Source organism: Balaenoptera musculus, chromosome 19 (assembly GCF_009873245.2).
Source record: "Balaenoptera musculus isolate JJ_BM4_2016_0621 chromosome 19, mBalMus1.pri.v3, whole genome shotgun sequence".
Classification (NCBI taxonomy): domain Eukaryota; kingdom Metazoa; phylum Chordata; class Mammalia; order Artiodactyla; family Balaenopteridae; genus Balaenoptera; species Balaenoptera musculus.
This window is the reverse complement of record NC_045803.1, coordinates 56,648,834-56,674,456: the sequence shown is the minus strand read 5'-3', so window position 1 is coordinate 56,674,456 and position 25,623 is coordinate 56,648,834. Positions and strand designations below refer to the sequence as shown.

Sequence of the window (25,623 nt, the reverse complement as noted above, 5' to 3'; positions counted from 1 at the left end):
TCCTGATAGTGGGATATGATTAGGTCACAAAAGAGAATGAAGCACTGACACAGCTACAACATGAACGAACCTCGAAAACCTTACGTATGCCAAGCGAGAGAAGCCAGACACCATAGGTCCCATATCGTGTGCCTCCATTTACATGGAACATCCAGAAGAGGTAAACCCATAGACGCAGAACGTAGGTTGGTGGTTGCCAGGAGCTGGGGGAGATGGAAAGAGGGAGAGAGACTGCTTAACGGGTGTGGGGTTTTACTCTGGGGTGAGGGGGAGGTTTTGGAACCGGATGGAGGTGGTGCTTTACAACACTGTGAACGTGCTACGTGCCACTGAAGTGATCACTTTAAAAGCGTTAATTTTATGTAATTTCACCTCAACAAAGTATTTAAAAACCAAAACGAAACCCACCAGAGTGGGCAAGACTGAACTCCGGGGAGACCAGCTGGAGCTGCCGATCAGAGGAGGAGGGGTGTGGGCAGAGGAGGGGCGGGGGGAGCTCGGGACGTGCGGAGGTTTCGGAAGGGTGGCATCCCCCGAATGGAGGAAAAGGATGCGGTGTCCCAGCTTCTGCAGGACTGGGTTGATGGTGGGACTCGCCGGCGCCTGGAGCACAAAGGCCCCCAGAAACTTCTGGAAGAAGAGCGGTGAGCCATCTGTGTGCTGAGTTCGTGGTGCCTGGGGCCCTCCCGGGGTCGGGGAGCGGGGGGCTGCTCCTGTGAGCACCTTCCACCAAGTGAGTCAGAGGGAGGACTGCTGACATCTATCTGGAAAGACAGGCCACATGTCCTGTCTTCCGGAACCAGCCCTCCCTCCCCACCCCGCTTCCGGGCTGAGCCCCGAGGTCAGAGTGACTGCCGTCAGCTCAGCGGGCGGCAGACGGGGGGTGTGTCTGGGCCGGGTGGGGTCGTAGAGGCTGGGGCTTCCCGTGGGTGACAGTGGTGCTGTGCTCGTGTCAAAGGCACGGCCAGGATCCTCCCAGCTCAGCCAACCTTCCCTCGGGTTCGCCGGATTTGCCTCCAGCCATCTCTCTTTTGGGGCAGAATCCGGCCATTTGGGCATTAGGAGCCCCTCCTATCCCGATCGGGGCAGAAACACCGGAGGGCCCACATCGAGATGCCCGGGGATCGCCGCGTGCTCAGCCGGCCAGGCTGGGGGCCCCCGGCCTCACGAGGGTCAGGAGAGGGGAACTGATTCTGCTGTTTATAAACCTCGGAGAGCCTAACAGCCCCTCTAGAAGCCAGGCTGGGTTCGCGGCCATCTGGAAGCTGTTAGCCTACTTCCCAGTCTCCGCCGATGCCCCTGGCGGTGGGAACGCTGTCCACGGGATGCAGAAGTGGGCCCGAGGAGAGGCCGTCCCCGCAGGAGCGGGGACAGGGCCCAGAGCACGGTGGGAACGTCACGCTTGGTGGCCAGAGGGTCAGCTGAGGAGGCAGATCTCGCTTGGGTCCTGTCTGATGTGCAGACAGACATGGAGAGGATGGGCAGCTGTTCCGGAACCTTCCATGTGGTGCACCAGGCCTCATCTTAGGCCTTCTCCCCAGACCCCGGGCTTCATTTCCTCGTACGCCCCAAGCCTTCCCCGCTGGGGGGGGGCCTTCCCTGTCTGGATGCTCACCAGCCCCCTTCCCTCCCCAGCTCCCCACACCCCTCAGAGCTCATGGAAACACTCCCTGTCTCCCTAAACTGGGTTGGCGCCCATTATAGGCTCTTGGAGCCCCTGCTTAAACAATGAATCACAGGTCTGTCTCCTGGCCGTCAGCCCAGGCAGGCAGGGGTGTTTCTGGCTACTCACGTCTGTCCATGCCTTGTACACGGTGGGAACTCAGGAAAGGATTTGTTGAATAAATGGATGGATCATTGGAAACCCCTGATAAAGGGTTTTTCTCAACTCCATTTGGTTTCTCCTATTGTAAACATGTTCAGAGACCTGTGGATGACAGAATTCCTAACTTTTCTTATACTTGTGACGTTCTGAGGGAAAAGGAAGTAGAAACAAGCAGCAGCTACTTGTCAATGTTGAAGCGACTAAAAGTTGCAGGGGCACATCTTCACAGCGCTTCAGCTGCTCTGAAACCTTCAGAGGCTTGCACCCTGCATGGGCAGAGCTGCCCTTTGGACTGGGTTCGGGAGGCGGGGTCGGGGTGGAGGGCTGAAGGGTCCTGCAGCATTCCAAAGAACTCTTTCCTGAGGTCTTGGGTTCCCACCTGCGCTCTGGGAACTGTGGTACAGGATTCTGCGTGCCTAGGTTTTCTTCAAGAGAGCCGGGGTTGAAAACAGGGGTGTGCATCAAAATGCAGATACCTGGGCTTTGCCAATTCAGGAGGTCTGGTCTGGGACCCTCCACGTGGAGGGGCTTGAGGAGCTCCGGTTGATGGCATGGCCTGTTGCCTCTCTAGGGAGGGCCCCCAAATCTGGAGCCCAGGGATAGGGAACTTCCATGAACTACAACTCATTTGGACATCACCTCCCCTCCCCCACCTTGGTGACTTCGCGGGAATGAAGGTAATTGGGGACCGGGTGGCCCTGGTTAGCACTGAGATAAGCAGAATGGTCTGAGTCATCAGCAGCCTCTCCGAAAGCCAGGTCTGGAAAATTTACGCAAGGGGGAAAAAAAATGGAAACAAGCAAACATGAAAAGAGAGGGGAAAATTGTTTTTTAAAGAGGCTGGAACTAATTTGGGGGTTAAACCCAGCTGCCCACACAGATTCATTTCAGCTTTTCCAGTGTTATCCTATATGATTTATTTCCTGCTAAAGCGTTTGACAACTATTGTGTAAACGGTTTCCATTTATCCTGGAAAGGCGTCTTTTCCTGCTTTGGGGAGGTCCGACCAGGCCCCAGCTAAATCAGAACCACCACCACCAGTTCTGATTTGGAAAAAACAAAACCCACAAAAAAACAGAAGAGTAAAATAAATGCTGAGTCCAGAAGGAATCTTTAGACAACCCGGAATGAGTCACCCAGGGCACCTCTGGCCCTTGGAAAGATCTCGGTTTGAGTCCTGCTATGTGTCCTGGGGCAAATTACTTAACCTTTCTGAGCCCCGCTTTCCTCATCTGTACAATGGGGACAGGAGTTGGACCACCTCACAGGGAGGTTGTGAGCACGGCCCAGCATAAACACTTAAAAATGGCAGCCGTTACTATTCTTATAAAACGGAAACATTGTGAACAGTAAAGGACTTTTTCTCCCTACGCATAAGATAGGAGTTCATGCTGCAAAGTCTCCAAGGGGAACTGATAGCTCCAGGGTTCCAGTTTTGGACAGGAAGGTCACTTGTTATGGAGGAAACAGGTGAGGTTAAAGAAAGGCCAAGGGATCCCTCTGTTCAAGGCTCACAGTCAGCTAAAGGCAGGGTTGTCTTCTGAATCTAAGAGTCCTTTCATCTGAAAGAAAAGGGACCCTCCTTTTGAAAAAAATGGTTTGCCAACCCCTCACCTGAGTCATTCTTTCATCACCATGACCAAAGGAAAATCTTACGCCAATGCTGTGAAGCTAGTTAGAGGAAAAAAGAACTTTCCGTGAACTGATACGGAAGCAGGATGGAATTCAGGTGTCGGGAAAGGGGCTTCTGGAAATGAGTGAGAGAGGGTTTCTTGTGTGTGCCGGGGTCCGGGGCGGTCTGGAAGGGGGCTTGGATTTTGCCATGAGTGCGAGGAGGGGGCTGCAGGAGGGCAGGGCGGCCCGCCACCTTGCACCCCCCCAGAGCAGCCGCCATTCTGTGGGTTGCGATGTGAGGGGAACCCCCTGACTTTGGCCCAGGAAGTCTACACCGGCCCACAGCTGCCGGCTGGACCAAGGGCCCCGCAGGTCAGAGCACAGGGAAGGGCCACTGCCATCCGGTAAGTTCATCAGCACATCTGGGCTCCCCGTGGAAAGAGGAAGAGAGAGGCCAGGGGCCGGAGGCCAGGGGAATGATGCAAGGTCAGCGCTGGCAGAGCCAAGCGAGGGAGAGAAGGAGCAAGTGCAGGCTGGGGCCAACGACCCCACGCAGCCCCTGGGTTCCCACCAAGCCGGCAGCAGGCCAGGGTCGGCACAGGAATGCTGACCGGGCCTCGGGGAGCCCAGGGGTTCCCGGCAGTGACCCAGGCTGCGGCCGAGGACACAGACCATTCATTCTTGCCTGTGACCTTGGCTGCCTCCTGTCGGGAGGGGCAGGTGAAGGGTCGGCAGGGGAGGCGGCCATGGCAGGGCAGCTGGGATGACCTAAGAGTCTGGGGAGGTACCCTGCGTTTCGGCCTTTCAGCTGTGCTGTCCACTCTGACTCAAAGCCAGGCTTAGCACAGGCCGGAGGGGGCCTCAGGATGGGGACACCCCCGCAAATTCCAAGAACCTTGCATGCAAGTCAGGGCCACTATAGCTCCACCCTATATTCTAATGAATATCTATGAATCCCCTCTGCCTTGTGTTTTACGTTGAGTTCTCTGGACGCAGGGCCTGAGACAAGGATTTGGTACAAACAGCATGTTGGGGAGGTGCTGCCAGGAAGCACAAGTGAGGAGGTGCCGGACGGAGGGAGGCGGGCAAGGGAAAGATGATAAAGAGAGCGGTCCTGAGCGGGCAGCCTGCTGGGGACCCCACGACTTGGGGCGTGGCGCTGAGTTGCCCCATGGGAGGGCAGGACCTGGGGTTTATGTGCCACCCTCGTCCTTCCTTGCTTGAGGGTTGCTCCCTGGACATTAACTCCTCTGCAAGGGGACCAGCTGCCCCGGTCTGCCTGGGACTGAGGGTGTTCTGGGCTCTGGGACTTGCAGTGCTACAGCCAGACACGAGCGGGTCACCCGACCCTCTGGCCCTTCTGGGGACCCCTGCTGCACCCCGAGCTTGCTCCTGTGGCCAGAGAAAGCCCTTGGTTAGGGCAGGGCAGGTAAGAAGCCGTCGGCATGAATCACGATGGCGAGTTCAGAGGGGACACGGGCAGAGGACGTGTAGCATTACCTGCTACACCAGGCCAGTCACCCCCGTAAACCTGTGACTGCCGCACCTCCCCGCATCCTTCCTGCTGTCTTCCCTTATCCACCAGCCACAACAAGCCAGTCAGCCGCGACGCTCCGCAAACGCTCCCGGCACCTCTGACCTCAGGGCCTTTGCACTGGCTGTTCCCTTTGCCTGGACATCTTTTCCCCAGACACACCCATAGTGAAATGTAACCTGCATGAGGGAAGTTTGTTAGGCACGATCAGTGCAGTATTCCTACCGCACAGAACAGTGCCTGGCACTTAGTAAACACTTGCCCACTAATAAATGAACAAAAATGATCTAAAACAACATGAAGTAGAATGAATGGTCTCAAGTGCCCCTGGAGATGAGACTCCAGGCCTTTCCACCCATGGAGATCGCTTCCTCCGAAGGAAATTGGGGAAATGTCGTGTAGACGCCCGAGAGACAGAGGGGGTTCCTGATACTTGTCTTTGGCTGCCACCCCTGCTGCCTTGTGCCCTGTGAGCCCCCAGCAATCCCCGCAGTTGTCATCAGAGGAGGCATGGCCCAGAACCAGGACTTCCACACTTCTTCACTTTAGAAAATTAGTCTATGCAGAACCCCATCAAATAAAACCAAAAACGTGGTTTTGCCTTCATTAAAGCAAGGGTGAGGGATCTAGGCCCTTGGACAACCCTAGGGATTCAGGGGACAGCTTGATATCCACTCACTTGGAGTGGGAGGGGTCTCAGCACGGACATGTACAAAATCTGAAGAGCTGAGACCAGAGCTTTGCAAACAGCAGCTGCACACCCATCAGCTGTGGGTCGTGTTAAATGCAGAGTCGGACACATAAGGTTTGGGCTGGAGCCAGAGCCTCTGCATTTCTAACAAGCTCCCAGGTGATGCTGAGGCCGCCAGGGCTTTGAGCCTGCACATTTGGGAAAGTCTCCCCTCTCTGCCCAAGATAGGAGGAATTTAATAACCTTGCCTGCAGCTTCCACCAGCTCAGCAGGGGTGAGGTCTAGGAGAGAGGTGGCAGAGCCCTTGGAGTCCTCAGCAGTGGGCAGAACAAGGCAGCCTCTCAGATAAACAGGCCCATGTGTCTGAGTCAGGGTACTGTGTACGCTGCTGTGACAAAGAGGCCCCCTAAGACGCTGGTTTAAACAATATAAGATATTATTTCTCTCACAGTCCAGAGGGAGGTGACTGCTAGGAGGGCAGTTTTGTGAGCTTCAACACATAGTTTTTATCTCTGGATCCAAAGTGGTTGCTCCAGCCCCTGCCATCATGTCTACATCCCAGACAGTGGGAAGAGGCAAAGGGAGCCCATGCCCATTCTTTTTAAGGGTGCAGTCTAGCAGTGGCACATAATGCTTCTGCTCACGCTCTGTTGGCCAGAGTCATGCGATCATTTCTAGCTGCAGAGGAGGCTGGGAAATGAACAGTCTTAAGCCCAGTGAAGGCTGAGGCGTTCTACCGTTAAAGGAAGAAAGGGGATGGATGTTGGTGACATCTATAGGAAGAGAAGTTGTTATATTAAAACCCTAGACTTGAAGTTGTGTGAATGATATTCCAACAGCCTCATGAGGCAGAGGCTGCCTGCCCCAACTATGCGCGTCCAGAGTGTGTGGTCAGTGGAATAGTGGCCCCCAAAGATGTGCATGCTCCAATCCCCAGAACCTGTGACTATGTGACCTTACACGACAAAGGGGACTTTGCAGATGTGATTAAGGACCTGGAGATGGGGAGATTATCTTGGGTTATCCCATCGGCCCAGTGTCATCACAAGGGTCCTCATAAGAGTCAAGCAGGAGGGTCTGAGTCAGAGAAAGGAGATGTGAGGACAGAAGCAGAGGTTGGAGGGATGAGCACTGAGGATGGAGGAGGGGCCAAGAGCCAAGGGATGCGGGCGCCTCTAGAAGCTGGAAAAGGCCCGGAAACAGATTCCCGCCCCCCCCGGAGTGTCCAGAAGGAGCAGCCCTGCCCAACACCTTGATTTTTACCTATAAGACTCATTTCAGACTTCTGGCCTCCAGAACGGTAAGAGAATACATTTACATGGTTTTAAGGTGCTGGGTCTGCGACAGTTTGCTAACAGCAGCCGTAGGAGACAGTGCTAGGGAGAAACAGCCCTGCCGCTCACCTGGGTCCTTCTGGTTGCATCCACAGAGCCCTGGGCTCTTTATCGCTCCCGCAGGCCCTCCTCTTAGACCAGGCCTTCAGTGGCCTGCAGAGGCCTCTTTCTGGAGCCATCCTCTACCAAGCACAGACTTAGCTTCCGCTGCCCAATGACAATCATATGTAACCCGGATAAATCGCGGGCCCCATGGGGCTCAGCAAGTCCTCAAAGAACCCGTCAGTCTCTGCCTTGCAACTACCAGGGAACTTTGAGAGAGCATTCGAGTGCATCCAATCCAGCGGTCATTGCAATAGCGCTAGATACCCCTTTTCTTTCCTCCCTGTTCTCTAATACAGTGGCTGGTCTCACTGAGCCCCCCAGGCCAGGCTCCGCTCCCCGATTCCCAGTGTCCGCTCTCACCCAGGCCTCAGCAACCCCAGCGTCCAGCGGGACGGCGGCTCCTGGCCCCCACTCACTGAGGAGCCCTCTGTCCTCTCTGACTCCAGAACCACAGTTCTCTCGTACTCTGCCTCTTCCTTGAGGATTTCTGATGAATTCTACAAATGAGCAACCTTTTTACAAATAAGTGATATTCACCGAGGGTTTCTTGTGTGCCGGGCACTCTGCCCAGCGCTCGCTGGCCTACATGACCTTTAAACTTCATGACCATCCTTCAGAAGAAGGGTGGGTGTTATTACGCACCCCTCGCCCCTGTTGCAGGAAGGAAATGGGTGGAGAGGTCCGGTGCTTTGCCAAGGTCACTTTACTGGGAGGCAGAGGAGCGGGGGCTGGACCCAGGACTGGCCAGGCACAGCCTCCAGCCCTCCACTGCCTGCAGAGAGCCATGCCCTCCGCCAGCCGGAGCAGCTTGTCCATGTTTGCTTCCAGAAGGGTGGCCCTCGGGGTCCCCTAAGGCCACGGCTCTCTTTCCTGATGGGAAGAGAGACGGAGCTGGCGCTGTGGGTCGGCAGCTGGGCGGGGGGCAGAGGGACTCCCGGGGCCAGGAGTGATGACTCAGCACGCACACAGCCCGGCCCAAAGGACAGGTTCTTCTCTGCCAGAGGACACGTGACCTCTTGCTCTGGCCGGGCCGGGAGGCTTTGCCGAAACAGCATCCTTTCAAGGAGCCGTAGGGGACACAGAGGGGCCGCGGACGGCACCACCCTTGCCCTCTCCCACCGTCTTGGAAACCTGGGAGAAGCTGAGGAGGAGGAGCAGGCTGGCTGGGAGCCCAGAGCTCAGAGACTCAGTTTCTCATCTGTAAAATGGAGCAATAGCCTGTTTCCTGTGCCCAGGAGCCGGGGAAGACCCAGTGAGATTGTGGAAGAGGAAGTATTTTGGAAACACACTCACTCCCTTAAACACTTCGGTAGAAAGCCTGTGACGGGCTAGGCTGGGGAACGGGACATGCAAGGGGGACCGTCCCGCGAGCCCTGCCCTCCAGGTGTTGTCAGTGTGGCCAAGAAGCAAACAGGCCACCAGACCATCATAGATGGGCCTAGGAACCTGAGAGTGCCAGGACATTCCGGAAGGTTCCAACGTCAGGAGGGGAGCTGCAGCTGGAAGCATGAGAGGGCAGTTAGCAGTCTGACTCTGGGGAAAGAGCAATCCTGGAGGCATGAGGCAGTCAGAACACGAACTCACTCCGAGACTCTGGGCCCTCCGATCCCCATTGGTCATTGAGGAAGCTCCTCAAACGACCAGTGAGGATCTGAGGCCCGGGAGGGAGTGACTTGTCCAAGGGCACACAGCTAGCACCTGGTGGAACCTTCCCATGACAGCCTGTGCAAAGGTCCTGGGGTGTGGGGGACTTGGGAGAAGTGACAAGTTTGTACTGGGGGTAGGGGCAGGCTCTGAGATCTTAGGGCCACCCCCAGCCCTGAAACTGAAGTCGTGAGATGGTCATGGGAAGGTGTGGGGCGATCTGAGCCAGAGGGGAGGCTGCGGACAGAATCCTTCAGTCCCCGTGGGAAGCACACGTGCCAGGAGCCCCATCCATTCCCTGGTGACTCTCCTCCTCCAGAGTGGGGTGGGGGGAGACTTTCTGGCTGGGGATGTGGGACTCTGCTTGGCCCTATCCTTCTGGACAAACATTTGGAGCAGGGTGGGGACATTTCCTCCTGGAGATAAGGCCAGGGCAGGCCTCCCGGGCAGCTGCCTGCAAGGACAGCTGTAGACACAGAGCCTGGCTCCCTGGGACTGGAGATGCTGCAATTTTTCTGCTGATAATTTAGCCCCAAGCCCCCAAAGATCTTAGGGGCTTAACCCACCTCGGGGACTGTATGATGTTTTCAGACAAAATCCAGCTGGAAAGTCTGTAGCCTTTAAAAAAAAAAACAACCCACAATTTGATGGGCTGCTCTACTTTGCTGTGCTATGTCTGAAGGGCTGACCTTGAAGGAGGGGCTGCAGGACAGAGCCCTAACTTGGAGATGAAATTGAACTCAGGTACCTTTTCTAAACTTTTCTGCTTAGGGGTCAATTTGGGAAAAAATCAAAATGTTCACAGGTCACTCTTTCCCTCCCCGCCCCTCATGAACAATAAAAAAATAGCTTTAGGGCGTCTCATGGGGAAAACATGGGTTTTTTTTTTTAAAGGAGCTCTTTTGGGATATAATTCACACGCCACACGATTCACCCTTTTGAAGTACACAATTGGGTGGGTTTTAGCATATTCAGAGTCTTGCAACCATCAATACAATGACTTCTAGAATATTCCATCACCCCTAAAAGAATCCCTGTACTCTTAGCCATCCCCTCCGATCCCCCCACCCCCATCCCAGCCCCGGCAACCACGAATCTGCTCTCTGTCTCTATGGATTTTCTTCTGGACGTTTCATATACGTGGAATCCTACAAGCTGTGGTCTTCCGTGTCTGGCTTCTTTCACCCGAGCATAACGTTTTCAAGGTTCATCCACGTTGCAGCCTGTGTCAGTGCTTCATCCCTTTTTATGGCCAATATACTATTCCATTCTGTGGAGGGACCACGTTTTGCTTATCCATAGATCCGTTGATGGACATTTGGGTTGTTTCTACTTTTTGAATGCTGTGACTAGTGCTGCTATGAACGTTCGTGTGCAAGTTTGTGCGTGTACCTAAGTTTTCATTTCTCTTGGGTGCGTAAGTAGAATGGCTGGATCATACAGTAACTCTACAACTTTTTGAGGAGCAGCCAAACTGACTGGGAAATCACAGAGTTTTACAACTTAAACGACCCATTTATTAAAAACTCACTAACACTTGTTGAGCACTTACTCTGGCCAGAGTGTCACATGAATTATCATATTTCGTCCCCACAACAAGCTTATATGGTGTGTACTACTGTCGTCCCCATTGTACAGGGCAGGAAGCTGGGGATCAGAGAGGTTGAATCACTGAATAGGGTGGCCCAGCTTCTGAATGTAGAGCGGGGATTTGAACCCAGGTAGCGGGTTCCCTTCCTTCCTGAAGACCCCTGATGGGCAGCCTCTATTCTAGTGTCAGGAAAAGGACTGGGCTTCCTTTTTAGCTGTAGATGTTCTCATTTTGGAGAACTGACAACCCAAAGACCACTTTCTAATTCCTCCTCCTGGGAATTGATTAGGGACTGGATGACCATAACTGACTCATTCGTCCTTCACATTAACCACCCACCTGGTCCAGCTCGGGCCAAGTCCTGCCGGGCTGGATCCCTGCTCCAGACCAACATCCTTGTAGCAAACTGCACCAAACTGGGCTTTTCTTCCTCAGAGCAGTATTGACACGTGACTGAACACGAACCAGCATTACCATCTTGCCTGCTTCACTGAAAGCAGTGGTTCTCAACCCTGAGCTGATCAGAATGCCCTGGAGGGATGTTAAAACCCAAATTGCCTAAACAACCTAAGTGTCCATCAACAGATGAATGGATAAAGAAGATGTATGTATCCACAATGGAATACTACTCAGCCATGAAAAAGAACAGAATAATGCCATTTGTAGCAACATGGATGGACCTAGAGATTATCATGCTAAGTGAAATAAGTCAGAAAGAGAAAGACAAATATCATATGATATCACTTATATGTGGAATCTAAAATATGACACAGGGAATTCCCTGTGGTCCAGCAATTAAGAATCTACACTCCCAATGCAGGGGGCCCGGGTTTGATCCCTGATCAGGGAACTAGATCCCACATGCCGCAACTAAAGATCCTGCATGCTGCAACTAAAAAAACCCAAAATGACACAAATGAACTTATCTATGAAACAGACACAGATATAGAGAAAACACTTGTGGTTGCCAAGGGGGAGGGGGTATGGGGGAGGGATGAATTGGGAGTTTGGGATTAGCAGATACAAACTACTATATATAGAATGGATAGGGCTTCCCTGGTGGCACAGTGGTTAAGAATCCACCTGCCAATGCAGGGGACACAGGTCCGAGCCCTGGTCCGGGAAGATCCCACATGCTGCGGAGCAACTAAGCCCGTGCACCACAACTACTGAGCCTGCGCTCTAGAGCCCACGAGCCACAACTACTGAGCCCGTGTGCCACAACTTCTGAAGCCCGTGCGCCTGGAGCCTGTGCTCCACAACAAGAGAAGACAACGCAATTAGAAGCCCGTGCACCACAACAAAGAGTAGCCCCCGCTCGCCTCAACTAGAGAAAGCCTGCACACAGCAACAAAGACCCAACACAGCCAAAAATAAATAAATAAAATAAAATAAAATAAAAATGAATAAAATCTATCTTTAAAAAAAAAAAGAATGGATAAACAAGATCCTACTGCAGAGCACAGGGAACTATATTCAATATCCTATGATAAATCACAATCGGAAAGAATAATGAAAAAGAACATATATATGTATAACTGAATCACTTTGCTGTGTAGCAGAAATTAACATGACATTGTAAATCAACTATACTTCAATAAAATAAATAAATAAATAAAACAAAACCAAATTGCCAGGCGTACCCTTAGAGAGTCTGATGCTGTGGGTCTGGGGTGGGACCTGAGAGTCTGCATTTCCAGCGAGCTTCCAGGTGAGGTTGACTCTGCTGGTCTGAGGCAATAGGAAGTCAGCAGTATTAGGGCTGGTCCGTATGACTTGAATAAGGTGTAAAGTGCTTCTTTCTCTAGTTGGGCAAAACTGCATGTGAGGAATGAGGTTCCTGATTCATTTGGGACCTTTCTGGACCTCCACCTGGGGGATGCTTGGAGAGAATGTGGATTCAATTGGAAGGAAGAAGAGGGGCTGCCTAGACGGGGTGGACAGGAGTTTCACAACTTATCAAAGTACCAATTCAGACCCCTCCCTTTGTATTTGTAAATTGATCCCTGGTGCTCTGCTGCCCCCTAGTGGTGGGCAATTCTGTACCGCCTCCTTTGGGAGGTGCCCCTTGATTGCTGACTGTAGATGGGGGGGTGCCTGCTCCCCCGACCCCAAGGCCAGGGTCCTGGTACTTGCTCTTTCTTGGGAACTGATCTGCTGTCAGTCATTTACACTTTAGTAAGAGTCAGTTCAAGTCCTTGAGCTCCATTCCAGGGAAGACTGCCACTTAAATCCCAAAGCTTATGCTGAAGAACAGGAAGGATTCCCCACTGGCTTTAAGTTTCACGCAACAGAGAATAAATGGAAGGGTCCTTCCAAGAACCCTGGAGAGCAGCTGCCTCCTCTGACCTGGGAAGGTGGGAGAACCTGGCCGAGGTCCTGTTTCCCAGCTCTGGGCACTCCAACCTGGAAGGGCGGGTGTGCATTTTACATCTGCCTTGTGAGATGCTCACCTCTGATTCAGGGCGCTTGCCCTGTGCTCAGCATTATTGCTCCATCTTACAGCAGCCCTCCAAGGTCACAGTTACCAGCGGGGGCTCAGACAGGCTCAGAGGCTTGCTACCTTCATAACCGGAAAGCGAAGTGTCTGGAAGACATCTGAGTGGGCAGGCCAGTGGGTGGTTGGTCCTGGAACTCTATGGACCTGGAACTCAGGGAGGCAAAAGCTGAAGGGGGATGTAGGGTGACCTGCACGTTAATAGCACTTAAAGCTTTTCAGGGAGGGTGGGTCCAAGGAGGAGGGAAGAGGCCCAGGGTCAGGCGTCAGAGGGGAAGGAAAGGAGCTGGCAGGAGACGCCAGGAGAGAGGGGAACGGGGCGGGGGGTGAGGACTGTAGGTGTTGACAGGCAGATGCCAGCTGGAAGTGTGCAGTCTCAGAAAAATCCGTCGTTTGATCAGCCACTTTGCTGGCTGTAGGGCAAAACCTGACTGCTTTGAAGAGGGGCCAGGGACCCAGCCTGCGGCTCCGTCCCTGGGGTGGAACTGAACTCAGGCACCTTCCCCGTCCTTTTGCTTGAAGGCCAATTTGGAGGGATGCGGCCACAAGCCAAAGAAAGTCTGGGGCCACCAGCAGCTGGAAGGATCTTCCCCTAGAGCCTTCCGAGGGAGGTGACCCGGCCAACACCTTGATTTTTGGACTTCTGGCCTCCAGACTGTGGGAAAATATATGTCTGGGGGTTTTTTTGTTTTTGTTTTTAATTAATTTATTTATCTTTGGCTGCGTTGGGTCTTCGTTGCTGTGTGTGGGCTTTCTCTAGTTGCAGCGAGCGGGGGCCACTCTTCGCTGCGGTGCGCGGGCTTCTCATTGCGGTGGCTTCTCTTGTTGTGGAGCACGGGCCCTAGGCACGCGGGCCTTAGTAGTTGTGGCACACGGGCTCAGCAGTTCTGGCTCGCGGGCTCTAGAGTGCAGGCTCAGTAGTTGTGGCGCACGGGCTTAGTTGCTCTGCGGCACGCGGGATCTTCCCGGACCAGGGCTCGAACCCATGCCCCCTGCAGTGGCAGGCGGATTCTTAACTACTGCACCACCAGGGAAGCCCCATGTCTGTTGTTTTAACTCACTCAGTTTAGGTACTTTGTTATGGCAGCCCTAGAAAACTAATATAATAAATATCGAAATATCTGTATACATATATAGATATAAAATAGATAGCCTCCCTTGCCTACATATATCATACATTGTATAAAATGAGAGTATACCGGCCGTGTCAGTGTTTTTCAAAGTGTGGTCCGAGGAACCCCTGCATTGCCTGGGGACCTCATCAAAAATGAAGATCCCCGGACCCCTCCCAGACCTACAGGACCAGGCTGTCTGGGGGCAGCCCCCAAATGGGCATTTTAAGCCAGCTTTCCAGGTGATTCTGAAGGACCCGGAGGCCTGGAACTCCAGCAGTCCCCTGGATGTAGCCGTGAGGGTGACTTGAGGGCAGGTGGGAGGAGAGTCATCACGGAGGGCCCCGGAAAGCATCCGAGCAGAAGAGGAGGGACAAGGACAGACTGTTCTGCTGAGGGGAGGTGGCTGGCATGCCTTCCTCGAGGCTGGTGTGTGCTGGGCCCAGATGTTCGGGGTCACAGGGACCCAGCTCCTCCCCCTTGCAGCTGCCTGTGGGAGGAGCCAGGAGCACAAAGGCTGCTTGACACGGTCCCTCTGCACGCCTGGCCTTCCCAGACACTTCGGCAGCTGCTCCGTGTCAGGCTCCTCCAGGAATTCCAGGGCCCAGGAAAGAGGCCGGGGCTGATATCCCAGAAGCAGCTGGTGGGATGGGCCACAGGCCCATCTGGAAGTTTCTGGGCCTCAGGGAACATTTATGTAACCAGTTCAGAGGGGACGTTTGGACGGTGGATTAGCTGAGGACACAGGAGCCCCCCACACGCTTTGCCGAGGGTCAGGGCAGCCCCTCCCAGCCAGTCCGTGTAACGAGGACCATCCCTTATCCTCAAGTGGGAGCCAGGGAACCCGGGAGAAACCCTTAGCCCAGCCCTGGGAGGGGACCGTCCCTTATCCCGCATGACCCCCGCCTGCTCCACGCTGCCGGGGGAGGAAGGGCAGATGCACATGTGTAAGCTCTCCTTTTGCTTCGTCACTCACAGTTGGCGGAGGGCTTGGCACGCAGTAGGTGTTCGCTAGAGTTTGCCGAGTGAACGCGTGGACGCATGGACCAGGTTTCTGCCCGGGAGGTGGGATCTGGGCCGAGCAGGGCTTCTCAGAGCGGGGTGCCCTGCCGGCAGCATCAGCATTCCCTGAGAACTTGGCAGAAATGCAGGTTCCTGGGCCCCGCCCAGACCTCTTGAATCAGAAACCCGATGGGTGGGTGATAAGCTCTATAACCTTTGGGGGTCCTGCTGCCTCCCCGAGGGAGAGAACTACTGTGTAGCGGGGTGACGGTCAGCCCTGGCTGAGTGCTAGCGTCACCTTGGGAGCCTACAGCGCCAAACCAGCACCGGGCTCCCTGCAGGCTGGCGGATCAGAGCCCCTGGCGCGGGGCCGGGCCTTAGCTGCGTCCCGTGATTCTCTTGGGCAGCCGGATTGCGAACACACACCGGGCCTGGGGAGTGACACGGGTTTGGGTTCAAATCCTGGCCCTGCCTCTTAACAGCTGGGAGACTTTGGGGACATCAGTTTCTTCATCTAAAAACAGAGGACCGTGGTAACAGGACCTTTCTCATAGGTGCCATGGAGAGTAAGGTGTTCATTTCTGTCTCGTGCTCCCAACAGCGTTTGGGACAGAGCGACTAGTAAGTGGGAGCTGCTATTATTGGTAGTAGTAGTATTACTATTCTTACTATTCCTCCTACTATTATTACTACTACTATTACTACCATGATTATGATCACTACTATTACTCCTGCCATCACTATTATTGCTATTACTACCATCATTATCACTGTTATCACTATTGCTACTGTTGCTACTAGTATTAATACTATTATCACTGTTATGATTACCACTGCTATTACTATCATTACTAGCATTGTTATCATTGCTACTATTAATACTATTACCATTATTACTACGATTAGTGGTACATTGCTATTGCTACAGCTTCTATTATTACTGCTGCTAGTATTATTACTATTAGTATTATTGCTACTATGACTATTACTACTGCTGCTACTATTTTGTCAAGGCAGAAGAACTCTGTCCTCCAAAATTCTTCAAGGAGGGACAATCACCTCTCATGCAGGCTGAGTTCTGGACTCTTGGATCAGGAACGCAACTAAAAGTCCAACCCTTTGCAGAACCAAAGGGGTCAAGGTCTTCCCGGGCCTCCAGTGCTACAGCACCTGGCTGCACCCACGGTGGGGGAGAGCCCTTTGGCAATCACTGGCTGGAGGCCGCAGAAGCCTGGAGCACGGCCTCCTTCCCCTGCATTTGCATTTGGGGGGTTTATCTCCCTGGAATGGGGCCATGATCTTCCCCAGACAGTCGGGGGATCCCCCTGTGCCAGACTCAGTCCTTCAGGCTCACATTTTAAAACGTTTCAAACTTTTGTCCTTCCTGAGCAAACAGATGAGATTTACGGGGGAGGTTGCTTCCAAGTGGCTCTTCCCCACCCAAATCCTATCTTCTCGGGGTTAGACGTGAAACAAAACAGTGCACCTCTCCACGCTTTTGAAGCCAGGGAAGGGAACACCTCATTTTTTTAGAAAGGCCCAAGTACTGCAGGAAGATGTCAAGCACTTGGAGCTGTGGTGTGCTTTGCACGTTCCTTTGGGAGAAAGGGAGAAAATATGACACTGAACTCAAAAACGAAATTCTTTTAGAATTCAGAATACAATCCACACACCTGGACTTAACAAATGGAGCGAAAATTTCTTGCAGAGATGGTGCGGACAGAGCTTGGCTGGCAGCTCCTGGTGGAGACAGGTGAGGTTAAACTATGGTGTCCCAACTATGGGACTTTCTCTCCCTGCTCTGAGCAGCCACACTTACTCTCTGGAAAAAACTGAAAAACCGCCTCCATCAGAGGCAAGGACTGTCCTAGAATTGATCGAAGGCATATTGAGTTTCACTTGTGGTTTTCCCTAATTATTGTATTAGTACATGGTCATTAGCAGTCATTTGGGAAACAGAAAAAGGTAGAAAGAGGAGAATCCTGTGTTCAGAGAGAACCTCTGTTGATCTTTGGTGAATTTCCTTTCAGTATTTTTTTTGTACATTTTAAAACAAGGATATTGTACTGCAGATTACGTTTTGTATTTTTTTAAATTTACCACGACAAAGATTTTTCTTTCCCCCTCCCACCACCTGGACCAGTTTCTCTAAGCCAGTCACCTGGAGGTGACTGTGACCCTGCCTTCTCCCTCTGCCCAAAGCCCATGAACCCCCAAGTCCTGTTCAGGGTGGCCCCCTAAGTATCTCTCAACCCACCCACTTCTCTCCATCCCCTCGGCCACGCCGCCCAGAAGTGGAGGGAAGCACTTTAGAAATATTTGGCTGTGGGCCTCTCACCAGGGCTGGGCTAAGGTCTCCTCCCAGGTTCCCTGGCTCCCACTCTGAACTCCAACCATCCATTCTCCACACTGTAGCCAGAACACGCTTTCAAAATGCAAATGTGATCATGTCCCCCCCCCCCCCCCGGTTAAAACCTCAATTGCCGTAGCCCACTGCTCCTAGGATAAAGACCGGATTCCTCCTCCAGGAAGCCTCCCTGACTGCACACATGAACACGCCCACTTCATGGCACTGCACGCCCCCGACTGCCATTCTCGAGGGTGTTGGCGGGTCCACTGTCCAGCATCCCTGAATCACGGCCCCTTTGGGAACCACTCCATCGGCGGTGCTCAGCCAAGAGCAAGCACTCTGAGAACGCATCTGTGGATGAATGAGCGCCATCCATAAACAGTGCTGGTGCAGCCTTATTATTCACATCGCGATTTCTTACGTCTTGCCTTCTAGCCGGAAGTTAGGATACGTGATCACGCAGTGTGGTGCATCTCCACACAGCCACAAAATTTTGGCATTGCCATCTTAAATGCTGAGGATGGTATGATCACTCCAATTTCATCTGGTTCTTAGTCTATAGACTTTCTGGGGAAATAGCTCGGCAAAAAAGTGGAGACCAGGGCTTCCCTGGTGGCGCAGTGGTTGAGAATCTGCCTGCCAATGCAGGGGACGCGGGTTCGAGCCCTGGTCTGGGAAGATCCCACATGCCGCGGAGCAACTCGGCCCGTGAGCCACAAGTACTGAGCCTGAGCGTCTGGAGCCTGTGCTCTGCAACAAGAGAGGCCGCGATAGTGAGAGGCCCGCGCACCGCGATGAAGAGTGGCCCCCGCTCGCCGCAACTAGAGAAAGCCCTCGCACAGAAACGAAGACCCAACACAGCCATACATACATACATACATACATAAATAAAAAGAATGTAAGCAGACAAGAATAGCATTAAAAAAAAAAAAAAAAGTGGAGACTAGAGACAGTGGTCCCTGGAAACCCTGTTAGTTACCTGCATCCTTGCCTCCCAGGCACGGAAGGAGCAGCCTCAACCTGGGACGTCCCCTCTCCTGGGGTCAGGAGATGCAGTTGTCCTGTGACCATTATACTAATCACTGAAGACCACTGTCAAAGAGGGAGCCGCCTGGGGCCATTCTGAAAGGCAGCTGCCCAGGTGAGCTGAGGCCACAGGTCCAGCCCAAACAAAAAAACTGTTGGAATCTTCCCAGGGGCCAGCTTCTGAACTGTCTCTCCTCGACTATACCTTGGGGTTAGGTCCCCAAGCCCCTGGGGCCAATGCAGCAATGACACGGGAAGAGGCTAGCGAGGGGTGAAACGTGGAGCCTGAGGTTTTCTGGGACCCGTCCCTGCTGACACTTCAGGGTTTTCCTAAGGTTCCCTAACGTTTGCCATCACTGTTCTTTCGGTTAAAATAATAATTCTCTTCCAAAGGGGCAGGTGGTGAGGTTTGTGACTCTTGCTTTTGGCAAAGAAACAAGGGGAAAAACAAACCCACACAGTCTGGAAGGAAAGGAGCTGGCCAAAGAGTGAGATTTGGACCTAGTTCCTCAGCATCTGGGCCACGAACGGAGAAAATGAAGTGTTTCAGCCTCAAAATCATCGTCATTCTGATCAACATCGCCGCCGCCGTTATAAAGTTTGTCCAGCCTTGAGCCAAGGCTGTGGGCACTATTACTGTCTGCATTTTAGGGACAAGAAGGTGGAGGTTTAGACTCAAGATGTCAGGGCTTCTAAGTGGCAGGGCTGGGCCTGCCCCGCGCGCAGATTCCTTACCTGGGCATCCTTGTCTGCGGTGTTCCCCTGCGCCCCGGACATCCAGGCAGCTCCGGCAGGTAGAAGGCTGGGAAGTTGAAAGATCAGGTTGAGTGGGGACCTTGGACCCAATTTTCCCATTGGTGTGATCACTCCAATTTCATTATCAGGGGGAAGAAATCTGGCTCTTAGTCTATAGAGTTTCTGGGGAAATAGCTCAGCAAAAAGTAGACACTAGAGACAGTGGTTCCTGAAAATCCTGTTAGTTATCTGCATCCTTGGCTCCTGGGGATGGAAGGGGTGGCGCAACCCCGGACGTCCCCTCTCCTGGAGTGGGTGCTGGTCTCCCCGTAGATGTCACCCCTCTTGCTCATAGGAGGGTGTGGCAGTGTTCCAGTGTGGATCCCAAGGCCACCATGTCCTAGCCACAGCACCTTGGGCAAGTTAATTACATGCCTGGAGCCTCAGTTTTCCCACCTATAAAATGGGCTCAGGGTACCTAACTCACAGATTTGGCAGGAAGCATTCTGCCCCCTCTCCTCCTTTGGGCCTTGGTGTAAATTATTTCCACCTGGAAGCCTTTCCGCTCCCACCCTGCTCTGGACAAGTAGGTTCCCGGAGCACCTCTCCTTGGACCCTCCTCACCCTTGAAATTCCTGTCCTGTGTTCGTTGCTTCCCTGAGGGCGAGGGCGGGGGCGGGGTCTGTCTCGTTGACCCTGGAACCACCAGGGTCAGCTCCAGTGCCTGGCACACAGTGGGTGCTTTTGGCATCTCTGGAGCTGGGAGGGAGAGGCGAGGATGTCGAGGGCGGCCGGGGCCTCTCAAACAATCCGAGCAATGGGCCGCCCACCTGAACGTGGTAATCTGCAGCAGCCACTGGGGGACTGAGTGGGCACAGGTGTGTTTCAGTGTTTGTGGATGTCGAGCATCTGAAAGACAGGTGCTGGGCTGCGCTGTGACATCACAGATTTGGGGCTACTTCCTTTTTTTTGGTTGTTATTTTCTGTAACTTTTTATTTTGGTATAAGTGCAACAGAAAAGTTGCAATAATATAAGGGATTCCCGTGTACCTTCACCCAGATTCATTTACATCTTGCCCCATTCTTTCTCTATGTTTTCATGTAAATATAATATATACATAAGTTGCAAACATCAGCCACTTTTCTCCCTAAACACTCTGGTGTGTCTTTCCTAAGAACACGACTTTCTATTACCTAAATGCAAAAAAATGACCCAAATCAGGAAATTTAACATCTTACCAGAGTATAATACAGCCGAACCTCAGAGATATTGCTGGCTCGATTCCAGACCACTGCAATAAAGCAAATATTGCAATAAATCACCCGAATTTTTTGGTTTCCCAGTGCATATGAAAGTTATGTTTATACTATAGTCTGTTAAGTGTGCAATTACATTATGTCTGAAAAAACAATGTACATGCCTTAATTTAAAAATACTGCATTGCTAAAACATTCTAACCATCATCCGAGCCGTCAGCGAGTCATAACCTTTTTGCTGGTGGAGGGTCTTGCCTGGGTGTTGATGACCACTGACTGATCAGGGCAGTGGCTACTGAAGGATGGCATGACTGCGGCAATTTCTTTCTTTCTTTTTTTTTAGAGAGCAGAAAAATAATTTACTCCGAAGGAGGGCAGAAATAAGAAATTCATCCTGAAAACATACTTTGGTATAATTCTGGTGGGACAGATTTTCCCTCTGAACATGTTCTCCTACTGACTGCCCCACTGGAGTCTTATTGTCACGTAACAGTTCTTAAACACTTCGCTGATTCTCATGTTGTGAGCAGGCAGGAGCCGTCTTCAAATCCACAGTTTCCAAGGAGAGAGTAATGTTATTTCTCAGAAGAACAGCATTTTCTATCTCGGAAGAGTACATAAACATTTTATAGAGGCAGCACAGTTTAGATTCAATAGGCACATCATTCATCGAAGTGCAAAAAAGGTGACAGGAAAAAATACTGCATTGTAGAATAAGATATTCAAATGTGGTGGGGACGTTTAAGGCAGCTGACGGCCAAAGCGGGCGAGTCAAGGAAGGTGGTCTGGGTATGGAGGTGATTTTGCATCCAGAGGCGTTCTCTTCGTGACCTCAGTGACTGAGCACTGACGAGCAGGTCTTCTTACTCAAGGCCAATGATGCTTGAGGTTCCAGATGGTTTCATTTTTCAACTGTGGTCCAAAGAGGGGGTTGAGTTGGGCCAGAACTGCAATCAGCCAAAAGAGGTACCTGCAAACGGAACAGGTCACCAACATGGTGATCCTGACTCCCCGGATGGGACCCTTAGGGATGAAGCAGGGTCACCAGGAAGCCGACGAAGCCCCAGAACACGCGAATCACGATGAGAGGCCCAGTGAGGCCGGTATACGCCACGGTTGCTGCGGGAGGTGCCAGCCCCTGCCCCGCCGCCTCACTCGCGGCAATTTCTTAAAATAAGACAACAGGGGCTTCCCTGGTGGCGCAGTGGTTGAGAGTCTGCCTGCCAATGCAGGGGACACGGGTTCGAGCCCTGGTCTGGGAAGATCCCACATGCCCTGCGGAGCGACTAGGCCCGTGAGCCACAATTACTGAGCCTGCGCGTCTGGAGCCTGTGCTCCGTAACAAGAGAGGCTGGGATAGTGAGAGGCCCGCGCACCGCGATGAAGAGTGGCCCCCGCTTCCCACAACTAGAGAAAGCCCTCGGACAGAAACGAAGACCCAACACAGTCATAGATAAATAAATAAATTTATTAATTAAAAAATAAGTATAATTTTTGTGACTTTCTGTCTGAATAAAAAAAAAAAAATCCCACAAGGACTCAGAGGCAAAGAATATACAAATCTATTTTCACTGCAAAGTAAAGGAAATGTTACAGTGGAGGATTACTGGACTGAATGTCAATATTATGACATAGTATGAGTGTGTTTCATGCTTGGTAATTGTAATCATTGTTGCTTTTGTTGTGGTCATCCATGTACAATGCTTGGTGTCAGTCTATTTATCTCTTGTACAAATAAAATACAGTGTGTGTGTGTGAAAAAAAAAAAGAAAACACTAGAAGCAAAAATAAATAAATAAATAAATAAATAAATAAATAAATAAATAATAAGACAACAGTCAAGTTTGCCGCATCGATTGACTTCCGTGAACAATTTCTCTGTAGCATGTAATGCTGTCTGATAGCATTTGACCCACAGTAGAACTTCTTTCAAAACTGGAGTCAGTCTTCCCAAACCCTGCTTTATCAACTAAGTTGATATAATATTCTAAATCCTTGGGACATCCCTGGTGGTCCAGTGGTTCCACTGCAGGGGGCGCAGGTTCCATCCTTGGTTGGGGAACTAAGATCCTGCATGCCGCGGCATGGCCAAAAAAAAAAAAAAGAAATCTAAATCCTTTGTTGTCATCTCAACAATCTTCATAGCACCTTCACCTGGAGTAGATTCCATCTCAAGAAACCACTTTCTTTGTTCATCTATAAGAAGCAACTCCTCATCCGTTCAAGTTTTATCATGAGATTGCATCAATTCAGTCACATCTTCAGGCTCTACTTTTCTTTTTTAAACGTTATTTCCAGTGCACTTTTGTTTTCTTAATTAATTAATTTATTCTTGGCTGCCTTGGGTCTTTGTTGCTGCGCACGGGCTTTCTCTAGTTGTGGCGAGCAGGGGCTACTCTTCATTGCAGCGCGTGGGCTTCTCACTGTGGTGGCTTCTCTTGTGGACCATGGGCTCTAGGCGCGCAGGCTCAATAGTTGTGGCACGTGGGCTCAGTAGCTGTGGCTCGCAGGCTCTAGAGCGCAGGCTCAGTAGTTGTGGCGTGCGGGCTTAGTTGCTCTGTGGCATGTGGGATCTTCCCGGACCAGGGCTCGAACCTGTGTCCCCTGCATTGGCAGGCGGATTCTTAACCATTGCGCCACCAGGGAAGCCCCCAGGCTCCACCTCTAACTCTAGTTCTCTTGCTGTTTCCACCACATCTGCAGTTCCTTCCTCCACTAAATCCTGAACCCCTGAAAGCTGTCCATGAGGGCTGGAATCAACTTCTTCCAAACTCCTGTGTATGTCAATATTTGGACCTCTTCCCATGAACCATGAATGTTCTTAATGGCTGTTTCCTCTGCCGTGACCATCTCTCGTTCAGTGCAACCACCTTCATGGGTGACCTGAGCCGCAGCTTCTGGAGGACTTGCTGCAGCTTCCCCCTCGGCACCTGCGGCTTCACCTGGCGCTTTCGTGCTACGGAGGCGGCTTCTGTCCTTCAGCCTCATGAACCGACCTTTGTTTCAAACTTTCCTCTGCAGCTCCCTCCCCTCTCTCAGCCTTCGTAGAACTGGAGAGAGTTGGGGCCTTGCTCCAGATTAGGCTGTAGCTTCAGGGAATGTGGCTGGTTTGATCTTCTATCCAGATCCCTCATACTTTCTCCATATCAGCAGTACGCCTGTTTCACTTTCTCATCATCCGTGTGTTCACTGGAGCAGCACTTTAATTTCCTTCAGGAACCTTCTTTTGCATTCACAACTTGGCTGACAGTTTGGCAAGAGAGGCCTCGCTTTTGGCCTGTCTTGGCTTTTAACATGCCTTCCTCACTAAGCTTCTAGCTTTTGATTTAAAATGAGAGATGTACGACTCTTCCTTTCACTTGAACACTTAGAGGTTATTGCAGGGTTATTAATTGGCCTAATTTCAATATTGTTGTGTCTCGGAATAGGGAGGTCCGAGGAGAGGGAGAGAGGGGGGAACGGCTGGTCTATGGATTGGTCAGAACACACATGATATTTATGGATTAAGTCTGCCTTCTAATATGGGTGTGGTTTGTGGCGCCCCCGAACAATTACAAGAGTCACATTAAGATCACTGATCACAGATCACCATAACAAATGTAACAATGGAAAAGTTGGAAATATTGTGAGAATTACCAAACTATGACACAGAAACAGGAAGTGAGCAAATGCTGTGGGAAAAATGGCACTGATAGACCTGCTGGACACAGGGGCGCCACAAACCAGCAATCTGTAAAAAACACAGTATCCAAGAAGCGCAATAAAGTGAAGTGCAATAAACCAAGGTTGGCCTGTACTATTAGGGCATCACAGTATATTTCGTGTACTCTAACGTGTCACAGTGCTACTGTGTAACCCACAGCTCACTCTCTAGGTCATCCCAGCGAAGCCTCTAGGAAGCCTTTATTTCCCGGGTCCAGCACCCACTTGTGTGTAGTTACCGCGTTCCTTTGTCTCCTCCGATTTGGAATGGTTTCCTGGACTTTCTTTCTTGACTTGCTTTTAAGAGTGTCCTTCTTGGACTGCCCTGGTGGCACAGTGGTGAAGAATCCCCCTGCCAACGCAGGGGACTCGGATTTGAGCCCTGGTCCGGGAAGATGCCACATGCCGTGGAGCAGCTAAGCCCGTGCGCCACAACTACTGAGCCTGTGTGCCGCAACTACTGAAGCCCTTGTGCCACAACTACCGAGCCCGCGCGCCTAAAGCCCGTGCTCCACAACAAGAGAAGCCACCGCAATGAGAAGCCTGAGCAACGAAGCCCACAACGAAGCCCGCAACAAAGAGTAGCCCCTGCTCGCCGCAACTAGAGAAAGCCTGCGTGCAGCAACGAAGACCCAATGCAGCCAAAAATATATATAAATAAATGAATAAATTTATAACAACAACAACAAAGAGAGTGTCCTTCTTGTTTTGACGCATGAGTTGGGAACTCTGAAAGCCATTCGGAGCCAAGTTTGGAGAATCAAGTGTGTTATGAAACTGATGCCCACCTTTCTGGTCACATCCTGTCACGTGGCCCTGAAATGTGGCTGTGAGCGACCCTGGGTCAGGGACTCCCTCTGAGGGTGGCGTGGCCTAGCGGTCAGGAGCAGGCAGTTTAATCCAACTGCTCGGGCTCAAATCCTGGCTCTGTTCCTTCTAGCCTGTGTGACGTTGGGCAAGTCACCTACCCTCTCTGTGCCTCAGTTTCCTCATCTGTGAAATGGAGATAATACTGGTAGCTACCGCATGAGGCTGTTATGAGGATTGATAAGTTAATATTTGTAAAGAGCTGAGAACAGTGCCTGGCACGGGTGAAATGGGGAGGATTTTTGGAATACGGTGGCTGTCGGGTTTCAACCATACAATCTGAAAGATGCAGTGTGTGTCACATTAATTCTGGGTACAGTGGCTCGGTCTTATGAAAGTATTCGTGCTCCCCGCTGTTCCTTTACCCTGGACTCTCCCTTTACACACACACACACACACACACACGGGAGGAAACACAAGACCTCCTTTTCTCCGCTGATTTTCTAAGCCCAGAACACCAGGCGGGAAGGACATTTAAACTGTCACCTGAGGCTCCCAGCCTCCAATCCACTGCCTTCCGAGACTCTGGCTGGAAAAGGATTGGTTGCCACTCCCCAGACAACTCACCGGGAGAATTATTCCCCTTCACTGTTTTCCCTATTTCAGCTAGAATCACTGAACGAGGCGGGCAGGGTGAACATGGGGACGGGGGCCTTGCAGAAACAAATCCTCTTCTCGTAGGGCTGAGGCAGCAGCCTGTGGATCCAGCTCACAGGTTTCCTGCACAAGGAAATCAA

General features: G+C 51.8%; 1 pseudogene; it reads right to left on the bottom strand.

Moving 5' to 3' along the window:
* Positions 1-21,184: 21,184 nt before the first annotated feature.
* Positions 21,185-23,305, bottom strand: LOC118884642 (annotated as a pseudogene).
* Positions 23,306-25,623: the final 2,318 nt, after the last annotated feature.